This window comes from Microtus oregoni, unplaced genomic scaffold (assembly GCF_018167655.1).
Source record: "Microtus oregoni isolate MIOR12 unplaced genomic scaffold, Mior012 000042F_ref0000377, whole genome shotgun sequence".
NCBI classification, from domain to species: domain Eukaryota; kingdom Metazoa; phylum Chordata; class Mammalia; order Rodentia; family Cricetidae; genus Microtus; species Microtus oregoni.
The window spans coordinates 2,709,793-2,734,230 of record NW_024543209.1 but is presented as its reverse complement, the minus strand read 5'-3'; the positions used below and the strand labels follow the sequence as shown (position 1 = coordinate 2,734,230).

General features: G+C 44.6%; 1 protein-coding gene across 2 annotated transcripts in view; it reads right to left on the bottom strand.

Annotated features, from left to right (window-relative positions):
- The window catches only part of Atxn1 (ataxin 1), a 382,090-nt gene that overhangs the window by 157,770 nt on the left and 199,882 nt on the right, over positions 1–24,438 (bottom strand). For both annotated transcript variants that reach the window (XM_041632783.1, XM_041632784.1), the window contains one exon: positions 15,973–16,036. The gene's annotated coding sequence lies outside the window, so the exon portion shown is untranslated. The remainder of the gene's footprint in view (positions 1–15,972; positions 16,037–24,438) is intronic.

Genomic DNA, 24,438 nt, shown 5'->3' with positions numbered 1-24,438 from the left:
CATCACAACCAGTTGAAGCGCACAGTTCAGTGGCCCAAAGCACATTCACAGTGCTGTACAACCATCAACAGCATCTAGTCCAGGACTTCCCACTTGGCAAAACCGCAACTCTTGAACATAAAACATGTCTAAAGGTATTCCCAATAAGAATCAGAATGAGTGGTGACCAGACGTTTGCTTCCCTCTGGTCCCGCTCGGTGTACATATTGTGTCTCTCACCCACACTTTGCACATCCTTTATTGAGAAATGTGGTTGAAATGTGTGGTTAATGAAACTTGCATACTCCAGCTTCGTGATTAGCTAGAAGTTTGAGTTACACAGAGTGAGTTTTCTGTGTTGTTTTCCTAAATCTTCACTGATCACTGGTCCTGTGGATTATCAGAGATCAAGCCTTGACCCCTGAGAATTCTTGGGCCTCCCAGAAAGCATTGCCTTTTAAATAGCAAAACCTGTGTGAAACGGTCTCATTGGAATGTGGCTGTTTCCTTCCAGATGAAACACTCCCTCCCCGAGGGAGAAGGCCAGCTTAGAAGATCTAGGACTTCGGGAAACCTAGGAGACATATGTGGTTCCCTCGGTGGGGTCTCATGAGCAGAAATAAGCTCGAGAGAAGACCCTGCTGAATTTGTCTGTGGATTGTGGGGGGAGGTAAGCGACATGGCCCTGAGGAGTCATTTCTTACGCTGGGGTTGGCTGGAGTCATTCTTGTTCTGGGAGTCACACCAATGGACTCACCGGCTCACTGAGCTGGACTTGAGCAAAAGTGCATCTTTAGTCACTCACTGCTCACTGTGACCCCTCTGGAGTGCACAGACACACACTCATTTATTCATGTTTCCCCAGGAAAAGGCATGCAACAGCTACTTAGATAGCACATATAGCTTGTTTACTAGGTCACATGATTCGCTCATTTTAGCACCGTGGAAACTAGAATTCCTTTTACATATGACAAACATATAGAAGAGGAGTAATGCCTGACTCCATGTTAGGAAACTGATCATTAAAATTCCAGTCAATCTTATCATGATTGGTGGCCCCAGAAATCAAGGAAGACTGTCATATAGTTCTTACGTTTGCTCACAATGATTGTCTTTAATCTTATGTAGACATAAAACAAAGAAGGAAAATGACCTGAAAAGGCCAGCAAATTATTCTGGCAGAGGGAAAGACACAGGCAGAAGGAAGCAGGTCACCTGGACATCAGTACTAGGTGTAATAGAAACTGTTCCCCCAAATTTCTCTACTGCTACCCATATTCAAAATTGCATAGTAGTAAAAAAAGCAAAATCAAACCAGCCTGTTCCTTCCTGGACCAACTCGCTATGTCCTATAGACCAGGAGAGCGTACTTCCCCCTGTCTTCAGTGATTCAGCATCAACTTCCCTGACTTCCTTTCTACTTCTGTCTTCCAGCTGAGATAATCACTTTCTAACTCACAGCAGCATGTGACCCCCGAAGGAAACCTGGGCCACTGAAGAAGGGGCCACGTTTAGCCAGACTCCACTGAAAGCTTGGGTGTTGAGGATGTAGCTTAGTTGGGAGAATGCTTGCCTAGCATGCGTAAAACCCTGGATCAATCCCCATCATTGTTCACCTGAGCAACACATACACACAAACACACACACACAACTGAAACTGGGAGGGTAGCACAAGTCTGTACCCCCAGCACTTGGAGATGAAGGCAAGATGATCAGAAATTCAAGATCATCCCCACTTATATAGGGAATTCAAGGCCAACTTAGGCTACATGAGATCCTGTCTCAAATAGACAAAGTAAATAAATTAAAATAAACTTCTGCCCCTCAGCTGTGCACATGTAGGCAAAAACCACTCCTCCCTTGCCTGTAAGAAGCACCATGTCTGTAGCCCAAATGCCAGGCTTTCTGACTAACCTGGATTAACCAGGTAACCCCATATACCACATTGGTTTTTAGATACCTATGGGTGGGGCTTTGGGCAGAGAGGTTTGGCACCCGTACTAATTTTTGCAGATTTGCTATTATGTCAGGATGTTAATCCAAACCTTAAACAGTTAATATAGGAAAGAAAGCATATAGAGAGTACTTAGGAGGTTAAGCACCCGGGCAGCCTAGTAAGAGAGAATGTGAAAGGCAGCAATGAGATAATCCGCTTGCGATAAAGAAGAGGGTTGATTAGCATGAACACAAGCCAGACTTTCTGAAAAAGCAGTCTTTGTCCCGACAAGTGAAAAAAAAAAAACCCACTCCAGCTGATAATTCCTCAGTATTAATTTCCTGAAATACTGTGCTGGGCGTGACTTGCGGGTATGATTAGGATGTTCCTGTTCAATAGCACGCTTAAGGGGACTCCTGTGTAAATCAAGCCAGTTAAGGTTGCCATGACAAAGGATATGGAGAACTCAAGTGTGGTGGGTTTGCTTGTTTACCTTTTATCATCGTTATTTTGCAGTGTTGGGGATTGACCCAGGACCGTATGCATGTCTAGTAAGCACTCTACTCCTGAGCGGTGTATATGCCAACCCCATTTATCTTGTTTATGTGTGTATGTGTGTGTTGACAGATGTGCAGGTACGTAGTGTGTGTGTGTGTGTGTGTGTGTGTGTGTGTGTGTGTGTGTGTGAAGTTTAGAGGTCAGAGAAAAATTTGGATGGGTGCTGCTCCTCTGGTCCCAACCAACTTGCTTATTCTAAGATAGGGTCTCTCTATTGGTCAGAATTTGCCAAGTAGGCTAGGCTGGCCGGTCAGTGAGTACTAAGAACCAACCTGACTTTGCCTCCCTGGGGCTGGGATTCTAAGCATATATCACAACACCTAGTTTCTTTAAACACCAGGTCTACGGGAGCAAACAGTCCTCATGCCGAAGGAGCAAGCACTTATTTAGAAGCCATTCCCTCAGCCCCCATCCATCTCTTAAATATGTAACTGATACTTGCATTGCTTCACATGCCAGACCAAAATGAGTTGTAAAAAGCCCTGTATCCGCAAACCCAAGGAATGGCGAACAATGCTACAATAAATAGCCCTGTGTCCCCTTTCCTCCCACAAGACACAGTTCACTTTCTGCAGTGTCTCTTTTCTCTCCATCCGGCACCCGTCCATCCAGGAGAGACCCAGGCCAAGTGTGCTCTGGTTTCAGCACTGAACTTGTAGAGAATCTTGGCATGTGGTTTACTAGAGACGGAGTTACACGGGAATGGGAAATCATTCACTGGAAGTCCCCCAAAATGGGAACCATTCCTAGGGCAGCTTCAGAGATTGGGCCATTGGTGAGAGCTTGTTCTCTGCAAAACCACAAGCTGTGACTCCTCGCCTGGGTGACACAAAGCAGACAGCCTGACTTCAAGCTCATTGTCTTATTACACACTAAATCAAAGGGAGCACTTTAGAGGAGAGTTACATGAGGGAGGTCTAATGATCTGTCTCTGGTGGGATCCTATTTAATATGCTTGCATAAGCAAAGCCAAGGGACCCTCTCACCTCCCTACTTCACAGTCCTCAGATGGCGTGTAGATCCAGGCACCACACCGCATTTCAGAAAAAAGACGATCTTTGCTTTAACTCGTCTCTTCACTCCTCATTCAATCACAGTCAAGACATTTGAATTCCCTGGAAAACACAGGCTCCATTTATGTGATGAGTTCAAAGATATTAATGTCATTTCCAGAAGTGTTAGGAGAATTGATCAGTTCGTGTGGGTAAATCACTTTGGGATTCCCAGGTCAAAGTCGTGAGATGGGCATTATCTTCCTTTGTTTCTGTGGAGGCTCCTGGAAGAACCTCGGTTTAGGGAGCCTGATAGGCCTTAGAAGCTGTTAACATCGTGGCAGAGTGGGGGAATCTGTCATACTTTCTTTTACCCAATTCTTAACCGTCCAGAAGAATTGGCTTGTTATCCTCATTGTTGAAGGACTTTACTGCATTGAGGTCCCTGTTTATATTCCTCTCCCAAGACAAGGTCATTTGCTAATATACATCTCAGTCGGAGATAGGGTAGCAGAAGGTTTTTATTTCCCACATGCAACCACCATAAAATCTTCATCTCCTTAATGTTTTAAGATCTTATAAAGACTATCATGTGATGTCTTGTTCTCGTAAGCGTTCCGTTTTGACCAACATAATACCGTTTATGGAAACCGTCTCCGTTAGGTCTCATATATTTATAAAAGTCACCTGGCTGTACTGCTTATTTTTATTAAAGAAAGAAAATAAGTTTACCTAGTAATTATTTCTGAGAGTATGACTCTCACAATCAGAAGTGCTTGACGTCACTATAAATAAAACAGGTATCTTTACAGAGTGCTTTCAAAAGTCACTGGTTAAGATGCACGATAAATAAAACCATACTCAGTGTAGGCACAGTGAAGAAATTCTTAGTGATACAGTTTAGTCTAATGTTATGGACTGAACCCCTCACTGACTATGTCTCCTGGAACTTGTGCCTATGCTAATTGTGAGAGGCAGCAACACATCTCAGGGGTAAACGAAGAAGCAGGCACTTGTGGCTTGGGGGAAAGTTTTCTTAATAGCATCAAACATCAACTCAAAATACATGGTACCTCCAGCTGTTCAGATGGGCATCACGCTGATATGCTCTGGAATGGGGTTGGGATGACCCTCAAAATGGTTCAAAGGTTGAAAAAAGGGATGGCTTTATAGCTAAGGGCCACAATTACATTGCTTCATATGAAAGTAGAATGAAGAGGTATTTCTAAAAAGGATATGTACGGTTTCAAACACATATATGTGATTAGGAAGTTTAAGTCCCTAGTTTGTATGTGTATGCCTGTGTATGTGTGTGTCTGTATGAGAGTTTATGTTCATGGGTGCAAGTGCCAGGGGAGGGCAGGGAGGGCATCAGATCCCCTGGAGCTGCAGTTAAAGTTGACTGTGAACTGCCCAAGGCTGGTCCAAGATCCTCTGTGAGAACAGAATGGGCGCTTAATTGCTGGGCCATCTGTCTAGACCCATCTACCTTGTTTTCTGGAAGACAATCTCTTTCTAGCCTGGAGCTTAGGCTGGCTGACTGTCAAGCTCCAGAGGTCTACTGGTCTCTTCCCACCAGTGCTGGGATTACAAACGTGCACACCCACACTGACACAGTCTACAGAAGTCTCAGGGCTCCAGCTGAAGCCCCCATGCACATACAACACACACTTCACAGCTGAGCTGGCAACGTGGACACAACACGACACATGCTCCGCAGCGGTGTGATTAAAGGCAACGTGGAGAAGCCGAAAAGTCCTCCGAGGGCACACTCGAGAGCTGGCCACTAGAGGTCATTCATTAACTTGTGACTAAGACGATCTTGACCTCCCTCTTGCAAACAGAAGTCGCCACGCGTGTGAGTGTAAAGGGCAGCCACCCCGTGTTCGCACCCTTTCATAACCAGGCTAGAGACTCACACCTAAATCACACACTCCATTGGGTTTTAATACAGCCAATATTTCAGGGGGAGACCTCATACCGCGGTATCTGCAGGACCAGGTATTGACATAGAATAATCCTTCAGCATGCTCAATTCTGATCCTTCAGACATCTACAGCCTTCACCCTCTTTCCTCCCTGAGCACCAAGCTAGATATAAAACCAAATGAAGGTTCTGCAGTCTCCTCCAGCTCGCCTGCTAGAGGTCTCTATTCAAATAGACAGGGCCTCCGGCGTATAAAGGGTGTTTCCCCCCAGGAAGCAGGAGAAATAAGAACTAAGAGGAGAAGAACTAAGAACAGGATTTAGGGCTGACGAAGAGACTGATGCTCAGTTTGAAGTCACAACACTTCCTTAGTGGTTGCCTTAGCAACCAGGTGACTTGTCAGGTAGCTTGGCTCCTTCTGTACCTTAGCAGATAATGGCCGGGCTCTGATCCCACCCCGCCCACATATTTTCCCTTACCCAGACTCTTAATCTTTGCAGGCTTCCCAGAGTTTAATAATGAGGTAGGATATCCTTAGGTAGCCAGGGGCCAAGCTGGCTGCCCTCATCTTCGCCTCACCGTGGGGATCTTCAAAGCCAAATGTCCCCTTTCCCATAAAGCATCATGTCTGAGGGGTCTGTATATAACTGCCAGAAGACACCCCATTTGTTCCTATGACTTGGAGCTACAGAATTTACTCTAAACCACATAAATAGATGCAAAAATAGATCACACCTTCATTCAAAGAAAGTAATGCATTTCAAATTCAAAGCAAAGCCTTCTTGCTGTTTCCAGCACTCTCCGAACAAGGACCCTACACCCCCAAGGCAATGTCGTAGGCACACCAATTTTTCAAATGCTAAGTGAAAAACAAACAAATGGAACTAGTGTTTCCAGGTTCTAAACACTTAGGAGATTCTCTTTGATGACTTTTTTTTTTTTTTTTTTTGGAGACAGGGTTTCTCTGTGGTTTTGGAGCCTGTCCTGGAACTAGCTCTTGTAGACCAGGCTGGTCTCGAACTCACAGAGATCCGCCTGCCTCTGCCTCCCGAGTGCTGGGATTAAAGGCGTGCGCCACCACCGCCCGGCCTCTTTGATGACTTTTGCCGATACCAGCTGAGAGCAATAGGCCGTGGTTCATACCCCCTGCTTCCTGGGCAGGAGGCAGAGTCAGAAGCAGCCTACTATACTTTAAAGACAGTGTGGGTGGCGTTAAACTGTGTCTGCCACCCTCACTCTGACCAGAGCTGGACACATAGAACCCTCTAGGAATTTGTGTGTGCCTGTGGTGACATGGACTTTTTGCGTTCAAGTTTCTTTAAATCCAGGATCACCCAGAAAAATGTGGGTGAGCAGCCCCTGGGACTCATTGTTGAAGCCAAAGGCTTTCGAAGGGAAATATCTATTGGGGTTCTCTTTTTGGAACAGGTTCTCTGATGTTTGGGCAATGGCTGGGGAAACATTCAGGGCATGCAGAATTCCTTCACACATGACTCCTTCAGCTCTGGAGTTGAGAAGACATGTGAAACACACAGTAACATGTTTAGTCATATTAAACAGGGGATGTTCCCTCCAGCGAAATCCGTCAGGACAGAGATGCATGTCTCTGCTAATGGGAAGTGATCAAACCCCATGGTTCTTTGGTTAGTTTACGCCAAAGCCTATTCCAGCTTTCCTTTCTAGGCAGAGTACATCAAACGGGCATTGCTGTTACTTGAGAGTCGAAATGTTTAATGTCTCTAGTACTAGCAAGAACCTATAGGGAGAGAGGAAGAGAACATAAAAGCTGACTTCCGCCTCTTCCCTTCCACACAATACACAACAATCCATAAATAGTTTCGCCTGTCTGTTCAAATATACACCTCCTCTTCCGGAATAGAGGCCGCTGAACATCTTGTTGTTTCAAAGGAATTTTACACATACACACACACACACACACACACACACACACACACACACACACACACACACGTCAAGTGGTTTTACGGGTATGCGGGAAGGACGGAAATGACCAACAATACCATTTGTCTTCCACATCAAGAAGGGTGCACACTTTGCTGTTCGTGAAGAACAGAGCCTTCATGAATAGCAGCAGACAGTGAGCAGGGAGGGCTGACCAACAAGGGCACCAAGGGCGTTAGAGGGCAGGAGACAAAGACCTCACAGCCGTCCTCTCTTCCAAGTGTTCTGAGGCACCTCCTTCAGACCCCATGAAGAGAGAGGGAAGGGAGCCTGTAAGAAGGGCTCTTTCCAGACCTTTTGCTCACACTCTCTCCTGTATCCAGGGCAAAGCAACTTTGGGGATGCACACACTTAGGATCACAGGGAACTCAGGCATTTCCTCCGACTCCTTGATGCCTTGTATTGGTGACAGGTACAACGTTGGCCTCTCTGATTAGACTGTCTTTAGCCACAAGGAAGAGGTATCTATAAAAGTGACATAATTACTCAGCTTCCGAGAGAAAATTGAGAATGTATCCATTCTTCTTCTCGCTCACCAAATAATATCATGTTTTTTTCTCCTTTCTGCCTGATCAGAACTGGCTCCAGCTTGTTAGGCCCAAATGACTGCTAACTAACAGGGAAAAGCGTTGCTGGCTTGTAAGGTTTCACCAGCTAGCAAGACATTGTCAGTCACTCCACAGAGCCATGGGGAGGTCACAGCTGATTAGAGGCCCTAGGGTAGGTCAGATCTCCTAGTGGTGGCCAGAGGCCCCTCCCACCAGTGTATGGACTCAGCAACTTAATTTGGGGTTTTAATTCCTTACTCGTATTCAAGCTATCCTATCACCACTAGAAGACCAGGATGGAGCTGGGACTTTAGACAATTCTGTTGCTGGCTTAAAATCTGGCTCTAGGCCCTAGAGTCCAGGGACTAGATGAAAATGGCCCAGCTGGTAAAGAACTTGCTATTTAAGCATGAGGACTGGGTTCTAGATCCTCATTACCCGTGGTGTGAATCTGTAACCCCAGTTCTGGGGACGTGGGGACAGGAAAATGATGGGGCTTTTTGGCCATCCCAGTCTAACCAAATCAGTGAGTTCCAGGCTGGGCAAGATATCTTGTTCCCCCTGCAAAATGAGGTAGAGAGCAATTGAAGAAGACACTGACTTAGACCTTTGGTCTTCCACACAGATGTAGACGTACACATTAGATGCACATGCACACACATTACACAGACACACACAGATAGAAAGAAAGATAGATAGACAATAGATAGATAGATGATCTATAGATATGTGATAGATGATAGAAGATAGATAGATAGATAGATAGATAGATAGATAGATAGATAGATAGATGATAGAGTTTGACCCTAACCCTTGGAAAGTTTAGAAGGAAGGGGTAAATGGAAAGACTAAGGATGAATCCTGCCTCAGTGCAAGGGTGTCTTCAGATTCTTCTAGAGAGCCTCAACTACAAGTGACATTGTGATAAATACAGTCTAACAACAACAGGAAGAAGATAAAACAACACTATGATACACACATCAACGATTACATACTAATACATACATACATCAAATAATTGATAGAACAGCTCATAGAATTTGAGGGAATAGCTCTCTGGTTTATCACTTTTTTCTCATATATTTGTGTGTTGTGTGATAGCATGTACACATATATTCACATGGGTATGCATGTGTATGGGTGTACTTGTGTGCGTGTATGCAGAGGCTGATATTAGTGGTTCTCCTTGATCACTCACCACTTTATTGAGCTCATAAATAAAGCTAGTATACCTTGCCAGCTTGTTCAGCCTTCTGAGCACTAAAATTATAGGTGGACTGTCATACCCACGTGACAGTCACACGGGTTCTGGGGCTCTGTGCTCTGGACCTTGTGTTAGCACATCAGGCACCTTAACCACTGATCCATCTCCTAAACCCATTCATTGATTGTAGGGATAAGTCCCGCCCCTTGGGGGGCGTGTTCTCCTCGGGCTAATGTTTGCCTATAAATTTGGCAAGCATGCTCCCAGCCGTGGCTTCTGCTTTCCTGGTCTCCTCGGGAACGGTGGTTCTGTAAGTCTATTTTGCCATTAGAGCTGTATATATATTTTTACAATCTGTCTGTATTCGTTTACGCCATTACAATTGATGTTGTTTTAATGAAGATATTACATAGGGCCAGATGAATACATGGAAAGAGGCAGGTATCAGAGAAGAAAGCAGAGCCTCCAGGTCCGCTGCGTGCAATGCACTGTTTTTCTTTCTCCCCAGGAACTCTTTGCTTTCCATGGTGACTCAAGCATTGCTCTGCACAAGCGTGGGCCCCCTCACAAGGTCTCCCCAAAAGAACTGAAGGTCCCCAGGAGGCATGCACATGTGTCAGATGACCGGATGGTGGCAGAGGTGGTGCAGTGTGAATGGAACCATGACAACATTCTGGACAACTTAACCTCACCGAATTAAGTTTCTGAAATGAGGATGAGTTCCACCTCATTCAGAAGGTGCAAGGCTCCTTCTAAAGAGAAGCTGGGAACACATAACGCAAGGAGTTGAGCCTTGGACTATCTAGACATTGATGTGACCAAGGACAGAGTGCCGAGGGCTAGTCCTTTATCCAGGACTTTAATTTTAAACCCCAAATTAACTTGGGTTTAATTTGCTCGTGTCCTTATGATCAGCGAGTCACCGTGGTTAATTAACTGACATTAGCCATGCAATTTATATTAGTACTTTTAACTTTACTAAGTATCTTTGAGCCAGGCCTCATTTTACCAAGCCCACAATTGCTATGATTCTTCCAGAAGCGAGTGTCAATTCACTCCTATGTTCATCCATTCTGTCACCCTACACATATTTCTTGAGCACCTACTGTGTGCCAGAGGACTAGCCTGGGACACAGTGAGATATCTCAAAATAGAGATTCAACGCTCAGCAGACGATGAGCGAACCTTCCATGCTCAGCCTTTGAATTGTGTAAACAAGTCTCCAGTTTTGGTCCCTTTCCAGTGGAAGGCCCATAGATGATCAGAAGAAATATCTGCAATGCCCAGAGGACAATCACCCAGGAGCGACACCACTTACGTGACATGATATGAGCGAGGAATGAACCGCTGGTTTGTGAAGCCACCAGGAGCTTAGGATTGACTGTTTGACACAAAACTGTATCCTTTCCTGACTAATACAATAGCTTCCATTCGCTCTATTATCATGCGTTTGGCAATGAATCTGCGCATAACACCTAGTGACACTTCTGCAATTGACTGCCTTTTATTCCTTTTCATGCCTTTAATATTACCTGTAATCATGCCTTGCCTCTTCAACTAGTCTAAGGTGTCGCAAAGGCTGTGACCTTGGCTGTGACTTTCAGAGTTTGTCTCTTCACCCTCCAACTCCCTTCCCTCCTTTCCCTTCATTTCTCTCCAAATTCAGGGGTAAGCATTGTACAGACCAACAGGCTGCTGTATACCTGCCATGGTTTCGAATACTGAGATGCGGTAGACGAGACTGACAAGGTGTTTGTGGTTCCTGAGCAGAGGAGACTAACCGGCCCCCTGAACAAACACAGCAAACACAGAAACTATGAGACTGGGTGAAGGGGGTAGGCTCTCACAGGCAGGGAGCACGAGCTGGTCTGCCTTGATTGATTGGGAGGTAGAGGCTAAAATGTTCACAGAGCCGTAGCACCCCATCTCCACCCATCTTATACATTTCCCTGGCCCTTCACTCCACCTTTTTCTTCTCAAAGGGTGGGGAGTGAGCTACCTGGCTGAGGCTGGAACCAAATGTGGCCCCAGCCTCCCCTGGATGGAAAGCAGATACCACTGGGTAGGGGGCAATCAATGCAAACTTTGACCTCTTTCTTCTTTCCACGGACAGGGCTCTGCTGACTGAAAATGGTTCCCGTTATGAATACGAAGGGCCACAGTAAGGACAGGGCACTAGGCAGGTGGCACCCACTCTATAACTGTTATTAGCAGCATAAAAATTCTGGCTTCCACCTGTCTTATTTCCATTGACTCAGAGCTCAGAAAGAAAACTCCTTTAACTCTTTCAAGATAAAAGTTTTCACATGAAAACCATCTCCTTTCCCAACAGGCCTCAAAACTAAATTAGGAATCACTATCCTAATCTATCAAGCCTGTCACTTTAATGAAGCCCCTTCAAATCTCTGATTTAAGGGCTCCAAAGACAACTGCTAGACTGAGAAATGTGGCCCCAAAGGCAAATGCTGTGACACTGAGTGCTGGGGGAGGGGTGGAAAAAAAGGCTTACCTCTGTGCCAGTGTGAGACACAGGACAGGCCTTGTGGTCAGTCTCCACAATGGGAAACGGGGAAGAGTGAAGTCCTTAGATGTTCCTGATTTGTGGCTTTATCACCACATTTAAAAATACACACCAAGAGTCTCTAAAATGGATATTTTCTTTAAAAGTGTAAATGAATACACAGATATAGTTACATACATACATCACAATCTTTGGGTGACAGGATGAGAGAATGATGTCATCATGAACAAATGGGATGGGATGAGTACTACCCACCAGGCTCCTTGCATTAGAAAAATTTAGAAAGAAAGCCCATGGGTGTGGGAGAGGAAGAGATGTACTGATTTTAAGATTAAAAGGCTTCCTTTCAGTCTAGAAAGATGCCCAGACATCCTGCAAAGAGATAGTAATCAAAAGAAGAAATGCAGGGTGGGTGGCAAATGGATGGCAGAAGTCTTTGAAGATGCTTCCAGAGGTTAGGGGCAATAGCACATACCTGTGACCCGAGCCCTTGGGCGGCTGTCATGGGACATCCTCAGATTTGAAAACAGTTTGCGCTACTGCAATGGTGTTCATTGCTAACTAGGTAGAATATAGAACCACCTGGTAGACCTTTGGGTATTTGTGTGGGGCTTTGTCTTGGTTAATTGATGTGGGAAGACGCATCTTGACTATAGATAGGATTAGTCCCGGGGCAGGAGATCCTGGGTTGTATAAAGTCAGTGCTTCTCATCCTTCTTAATGCTGAGACCCTTTAATATATTCCTCATGTTCTGCTGACCCCGACCACAACTATTTTCATTGCTACTTCGTAGCAATAATTTTGCTACTGTTATGACTCCTATTATAAATATCTGACAAACGACCCCTGTGAAAGGGTTGTTTGACCTCCCAAAGTGGTCAACCCACAGATTGAGGAGCACTGTATGATGCGAAGGAAGCCAGTGGACCATCAGAATGCATGCATGTGTGCACCGTTCTCTCTGATTGCAGATGGAAAGGGACCAGCTGCTGCAAGCACACAAGCCCTTACCTTCCCTGCAGGAGGGACTCTGTTTTGAACTGCGAGCGCAAATAAAGCCTTCCTTCCTTAGGTTCCTTTTGTCAGAGTCGTCTATAATGGCGATGGGAAAGAAACTAGGACAGCTACACAGTAATCCTCAAGCCAGCTTGGGCTGTAGTATGAGACCCTGCTGCTTCCAGAGTTTAGCAGAAGCATCAGCCTAAACCAGCGTGTTTGCAACAGATGTGAAAGACGAAGACTATCGAGACATTCAAAAACTCCAAGGGCCCAGCAGTGATGGAACTGCAGTCAGGATCTGCGCCCCTAGTGGAACCTTCTGTAAGGAGAGGAAGGGGTACCATATTTCTTTGTATAGCCCCACTGTTCCTGTTACACAGGTCCACAGCATCTGACATGAGCTCTCTGGATCACACATGTCTCTCTGTCAATGCCCACCTTCCAGCCAAGAGGAGTTGACTGTCATATATGGGAATCTCAGGCCTTGCCATGTCCTTATGACAGATCTATGCTGCCTTAGAGATGAGGCAATGCACAAATTGCATGCTCTCAAGCACTAAGGCTGGGAGGTGCTCAGCTCTGCTGAAGAGTGAGATCATGGGCACTGCCTTCATCTTCACCCAGTTCCAGGCTGGATAAGGACACAGGCTAGTGTTAACAACAGAGCTAGATACCAAGGATGACAAAGTGCAGATTCCCCACACTATCAAAGGCCCCAGGAAGGGAAGAGGCAGAGGGAGATAGGCGGGGAAATGAAGGAGGCATTGCGGCAATACTGGCTCTGCCTGGGACACACTGGCTGCTGCTGCAAGCATTTTTTTTTTTCTGGCTGCACAGACATGTTGCTATGGAACCAATACATGCCACTGTCATTTGGCCTTTAGCAAATAAGATCTCAGTGCTGGCAAGAGCACTCCAGTGGATTTCCCTTAAAGGGACACCATCTATGTTAAGTGCCATTATAAATTGAGCGCAGCATCGTTCCAGAGCTCCATCCCTCTACACAGAGAGACAGAGAACTCAGCCACTCATGTTTCACAGGTGGAAGTACAAGTGGGACCAGTCCCTGATCTGCTTTGGATTGTTACTTCGTTTTTTTTTTTTTTTTTTTTTTTTTTTATTCAAAGGGTAGTTTTATTTTAGGAAAAAAAACCAACAAAACAAAATGAAGCAAGCAAGAAAACAAACAGAATCACCTTGGACAATGAGGAAAAGAGGTTCCAAATATTGTGTACCCCAAATGAATTAAGTATTGTCAGGAGAATTGTTACTGTTATGCTTGGTGTTGGGTAGATGCCCAGTACACACTATGGTATTGAGCTACACCACAGCCTCAAGCTTCTTCTTAGGTTAAAAATTCCCCCAACCCCCACAAAACTCTCATGGCTTCAATTTGAATTTACTTTGCCTCTAATTGGCAAAGAACAAGTGGCTTATGATATTTTATTGAATGTCAAGATCAAACTACTGATGATTCCAGCATAGGATTAAGTCATTGCAAGTGTAGTGCATAAGCTCCAGGGATCCTGCTTCTACAGGGGTCCCTCTTTCTCATGTTGTTTGTTTTGTCTTTGGCCTTAGATCCTTGCCTACAATATCATTCTTTACCCAAAGAATAATACAGTGTAGACACAGAGTTCGCCATTTCTCCTCTCAGTTGTCTTTTAAGTTTAGTCTAATCAACAGTCTAATTCTAGAAAGGTCTTTGGATCTTGCAGAGAACAACACACCTTTGTGTCCACCATAATACATACATACATACATACATATGCACATACATACACACACATGCTTGCATACATATATATGCATTTTCTGTGAGTATGTATTGAGTCAACTTGACATGATTTAGAATCAACCAGGAGACACGCCTCTGAGTATATCTAGGAGGACATCTCCAGAAAGTTTTAACCAAGGAGGGAAGACCCACTTGGAATATGGGGAGCACTGCTTTATATCCAGACTGAATATAAAGGAGACTGAGCTGAGCAATGGTATTCATCTCTCTCTACTTACGGACTGTAAATATGACGTAACCAGCAGCCTCATGCTGGCTCTTAGCTGCGAAACAGAGGTGCCGACCAGTCTCAGCACGCGACAACACGGCACTACAAAAGCGGTGGTTTGGGAAGGGCACGAAGGAAGACATGCACTTATGCAGCTATTTCATCTGAGTTGAAATGGTGCCCTCACAGTGGAGGGAGAGTCAGTGATACAGGAAGCTCACTAAACTTACAGGATTCACAGGCTCCTCTGCCAGATTAGATAAAGAGCAAAAACCTGCTGGGTGAGAAAGACTTCTCAGGTAGCTGGGCAGGGAGTTCCGTGGATGAAGCTTTTGTGTTGTCACCCACACTGGGGTGACTTTTTGGTGGCACTGCTCCCAGAATCACCTGTGTTCCTCTATCTACCCCTTTTCTTACCTTCCGTAACCCAACAAAGTCACTGGTTCACTTAGCTGCTTTTGTGTGCTTTTTTTTTTCTTTGCTAGATCATTGCTCCCCTCTCGAAGGCGAGTAGACATTTGTTTACATATTCCTAGGCAGAGCCGAGCAAATATGTCAGTGCCAATGAGGACCACATCTGATGGTTTCTGGAGGCACCTATTCTGCCAATCCTGCTTGGTTGCATGACAACTACATAGCCAGACAACACCACTTCAGCATATTCTTTAGGACAGCAGGCCATTATGACTGTATTAGTGCTTTAGTTAAATTAAATTATAGAAATAAATCTATCCTCTTGGAAATAAGCTGTGTGTTAAAAATAATCATCTCTCCTCTGGACCACCAGCTAAGAGTCAAACACCATTCTCACACTGTTGGCTCTGCTACTGTCTATGATGTCACAGGTCTCTTGGAGCCCACTGGATCCCAGATATCTCATCTGCACACAGGGACTTCCCCAGATAGCCTGGGAGGTCCCATGGACTACTCATAGCTGATTGTTCTTTCTCATGGCACTCACGAGACACAGCCATGTGAACCAGACAGACAGTCTCCCCTTGCCCATGGCCTTATCTCTATGGGCCAGTCGCTGAAGGAAAGACACTTTCACCGCTGACCTCTCTGCAAAATGTACAAGTGATATAACAGCTTTGAGGGCAGCTCACGAGAGGGGACTTGGGGACAGCAGGAAGCAGCCGAGCAAAAGCTCTGAGAAAAACCTTATTTTCTAGGAGGGACCTAGGCAAACGAATTAGAAGAAAGAAAGAGCATCTTGACTCCAAGCTTGAGAAGACTTCCCCAGCCTGCCTGTTATCAAACGCTTGATCTTGGAACCTCACGGTATCAAACACCATTTTGACATGAACAAAAATAGATGGTACATTTAAAGGCTCACTCACCCTCTGCCAAAAGCAGGTTGGTTTCTTCTCAAGAAGAAAGTTTTGGTCTAATTTCTTTGGAACACTGAAAGAGAGAAAAGAAAAGAAAAAGAATTTAAAAACAACCGGGGGCCAAGTTGCTGAATCAGCACAGGTCAGTGAGCAGGGAGGGCAAGGAGACTCGGGGTCAGTAGATACCCATGGTGATATGAAGCTAACGATGTTTTAAAGCAATCATATACAGAAAGTCATGGTATATGTGGTTTATTTAGCATGTGTTATATGACCGTTAGGATAAGGGGTGTACATTGCGGTGTATAGGAAATATTTTGAGGTGGGTCTTTTAAAATGCCCCACCTTCCTCATTCACTGCAGTTTGTCTTTTTCTCCCAAATGCCATACCCTTAAGCCTTGACCCACAGCCATCTGTAACTAGGTTTGCATGGGAACACAGACTTGGCAAGACATGATGGAGGCTCCTTAAGCCCACTGAGTAATGTCAGGCAGAGACCATAGCGTCGCAAGTGCTGACTGGTCCAACCAGCTGTGGGAAAGAACCAAGATGATGCAAGTGTCTGGCCATAGGAAGGCTGAATGATGGAGACAGATAGGGAGTGGGAGCAGAAGAGTTCCAGCTCCATTCCAGCTCAAGGTTGTTTGGCAAAGTCTCCAGAGACACTGAACTAACCTCTGTGAGTCTAGAGGGAATGTGAGTCAGAGCTAACCCAGCAGGTTCCACACCATCCTCAAGTATCTGGATTTCATCCTAACCTCTTCCTGTTCTTTTCTCAAGAGTCAGCAGATGGTGAGAAAGGCCAAGAAGCCATGAGGCCATGTGGAGAATTTTACTGAAGATACCCACCAGCCTAAAGGTGTCTCACACTTGGAAAGGCCTGCCTCAGTATGCCTGAGAGAAGGTGGTTCATGTTCAGGTGACACCCACAGCCTGGTGCTGTCAGATGATCCTAGGCTAGGCCATCTAAGATGTGACTCTGGCTGTAGAAAAGATAAAGGCCTGACTGGAAAGATAGCCAGAGACAATACAAACAGTCGGCTCCAGTACACACGAGCAACACCTCTGACGAGATCTTTTTTTTTTTTTTTATAAACTATTTTATTTTATTTATTTATTATATTATGTGTATAGCATTCCTTCCACGTGTGCCTGCAAGCCAGAAGGGGGTGCCAGGTCTCATTACAGATGGCTGTAAGCCACCATGTGGTTGCTGGGAATTGAACTCAGGACCTCTGGAAGAGCAGTCAGTGCTCTTAACCTCTGAGCCATCTCTCCAGCCCCTCTGACGAGATCTTTAAAAGCTACATTCACACACAAGGAACCCTTTTCTCCTCAAGCCAGACAAAGAGGTCTACAGGAAGAAAGCCAAGGACCTCCAAAATAAAGTTCAGAGTCAGCCCACACATGCTTCTCAGCTCTACCACCCCTAGCTAAGTGATTCCAGCCACCGGAGCCCTCTGAGTTTTCCTCATTTGCCTAATGCCAATGATGCTACCAGCTGCTGCATGCCTCTCTGTGGGTCCTGCTGCAGCATTAGGCATGCAGGGGAGGCAATGAGAAGAACGGCCTTGATTATCCTTTAGTGCAACACATTCCTGTATCTGCAACAGGAGGAGAGCTGGAGAGGGACTTTTAGAATTTGTCTGGATGTAAGTAGCTGCACTGCGTTGACCTCCCCACCTACCTCCAATCTGATGAGACAAACAAGAACAAAATAAAACTGTCTACTATAAAACAGTTACATGATATAGATGGGATGGGACAAGTAACAGAAATCAGAAAAATTCCCACTAAGAACCAGTAATAATATTTTCACTTCCGTGCTACCTAATTCCCTATGCCCACGAATACATACATGCATTTGAAAAAGAAACAAACCCATGTGTACATATATAATTTAGTTTAACATGTTTTTAAGGTATTCATATCATTTTGCCAACTGATGGTTTACGGTTGATATACTGCAATCCTCTTTAGTTGCCAATAAATTGATCTACATCTATTTTTTTCTGAAACAGGGTATCAGGTAGCCCAGGCTAGCTTCGAACTTGGTATGTAGACAAGGATGACCTAGAATTAGAGCTCCTTCTGCCTCTACCTCCAGAGCAGCACTAGGATTATGGGCCACCACACTCAGCCTTTTCAGTGCGGGATCAACCCCAGAGGCTCATGGATACTAGGCTATCACTCCACCAAGTGAACTACTTAACCCCATATCAAAAAGTTTGAAAGGGCTGTAAGAGTATCGCTTTGGGAGAATGAGGCAATAAATACTTATTTGTTGAACCTACAGAATCCACCCATGTATCCATAGTCATGAGAAACGACTGCACACCATGGTAGCACACGTCTTCTTTCTCTCCTCCGTTTTCAAGATCGGCAATGGCAGATTGCTTAAATACAGTAAGTTTTAACAGCAAAAATTTGTTTGGGTTTGAGTGGGTGAGCTCAGAAGAATACAAACTGGCACATATACCATGGGAAATGAAATCATAGCTCACAATTTCCAGTGAGCTGCTAGAAGATGCTGATAGGGGACTAGAGATGACAGGCAGTGGGCATGCTTACTAAAGTCGGAAATCATAAGTCTAACACTAAACAAATATCCCTGTTTCTCCCCCAGTCATGGTGGAGTGGATTTATGATTCAGAAAGTGAATTGAATAACGCAGAGTTCTGAGTGACCCTAGAAATTAATCCACATTATTTGGAGTTCAAAATCCACGAAAATCACATTGGAAGAAGCCACAAGAAGGTATAAAATGTGGGGCTATTTGTACAGTGCCAGTGATTTTGGTATAATTTCTTTCTCATAGGGAATAGTTGATTGGATAAAACATATACGAGGTGGTTACATGCGTCACAGGTTACACGATCACCTCCTGGTATCCTGTGCCATAACTCTAACCATGATCAGTTATGTTTCAGACAAAGGACAATTTTGAGAGAGGCTAGAGGAGTGAGTATAAGCCTATAGATGTCCAAGGGTGTGGAGACATTTCCTCCTCCAGTTATAAATGCAGTCAGTCTTTTTAAAGTATTCTGAAACTGGAACTACCAACAGGCAAGACATGGGGATGAGGTCCTCGTGGGGAGAAGGATGCATACACTGAGACACTGAAATAATCTAGGGAAGCACACGAGTGTGAAATAAAGTTTTATTTGTGAAACCAGAGTCCACAGGAGATGACAAGCGGGAGCCAATGGACTAAGTCCCCTAGTGTGATGATGAGACAGATGATAGATCATTCATAGTGTCTACTGCACAGGTCTAAGAAATGTCATGGTGTTCCTGTGAACGACTTTCCAAGAAGGGTCAGCTTGGGGGAAAAGACATACCCTGCATGTGGGTGGCACCATCCTATGAGCTGGATCCTGAATTGAATGACAGGGTTAAAAATGAGAAAGCCAACCAAGCCCCCAGTTTCCCTCCTCTGCTTTCTTATCCACCCAGATATGAACAAGCAGCCTTACACTCCTGCAGCCACAACCAAAACCCCTCCTCCCAGTATGTGCCTTGCCTTCCCTACAGCAATGGCTATACTCTCAAACTGTGAGCCAATATAAGCCCTTCTCTTTTAAGTTGCTTGTTGTCATGTATTTGATCTCAGCAAAGAGAAAAGTGAATAATATAAGATCTTCCCTCAATGGTTGGTTTCAGCTTTTGCGATCTGAACAACAATTCATGGAGGCAGATCCTTCTCTCTGAGAGACCTCCACTCTGCTACTTGGACCATGTAGAAAAAGAATTAAAAAGACAAGAGCTCATATATGGAACCTCTTTCTGACAACACTCACTAGGACTTGCTGTGCCATGAGAAATATCTGAATTGCTTGCCACACGTCTTCAATGGGTACAATCCAGGAGCTGGGAAGATGTCTATAGTGAACTTCTAACAGGGATGGAATTTTGCTTTGCTCAATTTGCTTTCTCAGGACCCACTGTGTATTGTATAGTGTGGCCCTTTTGTGCATTCAAAGTTGAGTGTTACATAGACTTAGGGCCGCCTCCAAAGTGCCCTTCAAATGCTTTGAAAGGTACACAGGATGGATCATAACACACCCTATCTCTGCAGACCCAGCCAAGTAAAGCTGATGTCGAGCCTAAGATGCTCACCCGGTTACCTGTCTCTGACCAACAGGAAACTGCTGGTGTGGTGTGCTCCGCAGATGGAGCGAGCATCAAGGCTGTTGAGCTTTGGAAGCACCATCTTGAATGTACAGTAGTCTGGGCCTTAAATGTCCTCTAGAGGCCTGCACGTTGAAGGGTCAGCTTCCAGAGTGATGCTACTGGGAAGTGATAGAGTCTTAAGAGCCAGGAACTAGAAAAAAATCACTGGCACATACCGTAGAAGAGGACTCCAGAACCCTCCTCTTCCTTTTCCCTCACTCCTTGGCTACAAGGTGAGCACGATCAGCTCAGTCATGTTCTCACACCATGATGTTTTGAGTTGCTAAAGGACCCCCCCAAAGGGGTGATTGATCATGGTGGATACCCCCAAAACTACAAGCCAGCCTAAACCTTCTCTCTTTATAAGTTGCTTATCTTGGATGTATGAAATTGTGACAGAAAGTTGACATATTAGCTTATATCCTCTGAGAAAGCATCAGGTTCCTTACCGTTGGCTATTACCATTGAATGAGCAGCTGGTTTCTGCTGACCAAGTTTATCTCTCTTTTCTAGCCCAAACCAAGTCTTCCAACTAGTAAATTCTATTAGCCCATTGCACAGAAGAGCAAAGCAAGGCTCAAGAACATGTGACAAAGCTAAGTTTACCAGTTTCATAACCAAAGGTGAAAGCTCAGCTTCTAGCTCCCTGTATTATGTGTGTGTGTGTGTGTGTGTGTGTGTGTGTGTGTGTGTGTGTGTGTTAATAGCCAAGTCTCCACACACTAGCATTCTGACAGACACAAAAAGTAAGAGCCAGCTGTCACTAAGTGGGCAGACAGTCCTTCCTCAGGTCATTATTTTGAGGGTAAGCAAACAACAGCGGCAGGGAACTCAGGGTGCTCAGCAAAGAGCCTTCCTTGCCTTAGCAGCCCAGTGGGTGCTAAGCAAGCGCTCTCCAGGCAGAACAACGGGGCCGAAAGTGCTGACAGTTACATCGGCACAAAATGGAGCCCTGGCAAGGGAGTCTAACAATTACTGTGCATCACTCTGATTATGAGCCACAAGCATGCAATCAACAGCGGAGAGGCAGTCCAAACGATCCCCATCAGCATTTTACTCCAGTCATCAGAGTGAGGCGGATGAGCACACTTTCATCTGACCTAAGCGCAATGCTGAGAACCCAAACATGAAGGATACAGAAGAGCAGAGCCAGTTTGAGAACACTAGCCATGGTGCTGGCCACCTGGTGTAATGGATGAATTTTAGTTCATCCAATTCTTTCAATTCTTACCTCAGAGTAAATAAACACTACTTATGTATTTCTCATCTAATAAAGTCATGTATATAGGCAAACAAATTTAAATCATGGAGAGACTGAAGTCTGTTTTTACAGATCCCCTGAGCTATAGGACATGTATGTGAGTCTTTCCTTAAATTATGGCCCAGCTCTGCTAGTTTAAGGCTTAAAGTATTTGTGTCTTGATTCCTACTTCCTAGGCACTCAGTGCAGCCCTGGTGCTACATGCCGGACAATCTGCAGGAAGGCAAGCATTGCCACAGCACCATAAATAAAGAGCTGTGTGCATGCAAAGATGACATCGAGTAAGACAAGTGACTGGCATCTCACAAGGCGATTTCCAAATTATGGAATTTGTCTCAACTGGAAAAGATGATTGCAAATAAATGCGGTGGTGGTGGAGATCTGTTTTTAGGGAACTGTGTCGGTGTCTGTCTCTCTCTCCTACAGACGCACACACATACACACACAGACATGGACACACACACAGATACACATAAACACTCATATGTGCACATGCGCGCGCACACACACACCAAGATACAGTTGCTGTCCTACTGACCAAGGGAGGCCATCTTCATAGGCTTCTTGGCCACCAACACTCCATTTCCAATACTGCCATTTAAAACTCAAGCTGGAAATGGTATTTTGGGAGCATTTTTTTTAAAGGAACATTATCTAAAAAGCCCATTCATGTAGCCAGCTCTGGGACAGAAATCTTGATTATTACACTGTCACTGGAGGTCAACTGTGTGATTCGCTATTCCTGGCATCATATCAGTGCTCAAAAAGTTTTGGAAGTTGGGGTATTATGAACGTTAGGCTGGGGAAATTAATTGATTGATTGATGACACATGTTTTGAGGAGAGGGGACTGAGAAAGGCTTGTCTCCAACTCGCTGTGGTAACAGAGATTGACCTTGAACTCTTGATCCTCCTGCCTCCACCTCCCTAATTCTGAGATTGTGGGCATGCAGCACCACCAAAATCATATGCATGTGTACACATATATGTGTACACACGATCTTGTTATATCTTTCTTTAACATAAATGACACTCTTGATTTCTCTCTTTAACCTTGCTTACAAATGACTTCTTTTAGCAAGAGAGAGGGTGATGTCATCAGGTTATTAAGTGACAGACATTTGGCCAATATTGATTAAGTAGCAGAAGCCACCTGAGCCAAGCCCTGGCCTCTGTAGAGCTTGGTAGTGCATTCAGACCCCTCCTCCCCCCCCATACACATGTTATCTTTGTTGTGTGGATAGATCAGCACTTATACTCACCAATTCAACAAGCCCTCAGTACCTCCCTGGTCAGTAGACATCTTAGCTAGAGCTCCACTGTGACAATATTCCCTGTGCCATTCCCATGCCCTCGGGTACTTATTCTGCCTTAGATTCTTACCTTGTCTTAGCTTTTTGAGGACCTTTTCTGTCATTAATCAGTTAATTCCTTTTTACAAACGTTTTAATTAGCACACGGCACAGCCATATCTGATGGGGATGGCAGAAGTCATGAAGCCAGCACAGCTCCTGGGCAAAGACCCAGCAAAGCTGAGCCACATGGTGGCTGCCACGTCACCTTTGGGTTTCATCTCCACTTGTTCCATACTTGGGAGACTTTTAATATTTGTACAATTTAGGGGTATTGGATTGATGGAAAACTACTTATGAATCATTTATGCCTTCTCCCAGGAATGCTTTGTCCAAGCTTTCCCAAGACAGTCCTGAACATGCTCTTGCCCCTGCTTTAGGGAGATATCCTTATCTAGCTGAAGGTTTTCCTTATGCCTTGGAGGTTGTGATACACAGAAAGAAGCCCAAGGTCTCTTTATGAGGCTATGACACATTTTTTGAAACATCTGTCCCTGTACTTACTTAGGGGCAAGATAATCAAAACAAGATAAATTTTAAAAGGTCAACAAGATTCGGTGGGCTGGAGGAGGTGGCCACAGATCAGACTGCAAACCTCTTCCCACTGTACATACATGGCACATACAGCGACCAAGTTAGACTAGCTGGAGCTACCTTTGCCCTACACAGAGACTTATGCTGATGGGCAAAGAATGATGTGGAAAGATGATAAGAGCATTTTACAAAGACATAAAATATAAACATTATATTATACCAGGATTCGAATAATAACTGCAGCAGCTTGGGCCTGAGGCTATTTCTTGGGCACCCTGACCATTAAGAGTTAATAATATACTGCTTGGAACATGGCAGCAAGCCCGGGATGGCTTGATGACTGTTTTGGTCAAATGTCCTTGTAGCCACAAAAGCAACCAGCCTGAGAACAGCTTATCATATGCCTCTAGATTCTTAAAAAATGGGCTATGGGGTTAATGAGTCAAAAGGATAATTCTGCTTATCAATGATGTCGAAACTCGAGGGAAAATGATTAAAAATGATAACTCTGTCTGTCATAGTTTATTGATGATGACTAAAAGATGAGCAGAAGGAAGGGAAATACATGTCTGAAAACAAAAATGATATGATCTATGTTTTAGAACAACATGAATGGATCCCTACTTACTAAATTCTGTAAAAATAAAGAAGCACCCTGGCTGCCAGGCAGTCAGGCTGCAAAATTCTCCTCATCATCATGGTCCTGGCAAGCTCATACTAATTATAAATAAATAATGGGTTTCAATATGACATTTTCAGACATGTAGATAATATATTTTGATTGTTTTCATCTCCTTCTTTATCCTCTCTTGCCCCCTTCTCCACCTGTCAGCCCCCTCCTCTTTTTAAGCTTCTCTCCTATTTTCAAGTCTATTTTAACATTTTGATTTCCTTATTTATTGATTGATTGGTTTTGGTGACCCTGTGAATATCACTGGTGTTGCTTACAGAAGCATAGTTTATGCTTGTTGCTGTTCACTTATGATATAGCGTTTCATTCTGTAGCCCAGGCTTGCGTGGAACTTACTACCTAGCCCAGGCTGACTCCCCCTTGCACCATGGCTTTAGCTTCAGTCTCCTGAATGCTGAGCTTACAGCCTGAGCCACAACGCCAAGCTACTTTTCTGTTTATTACTCATGCATTTTTTTTAAGAC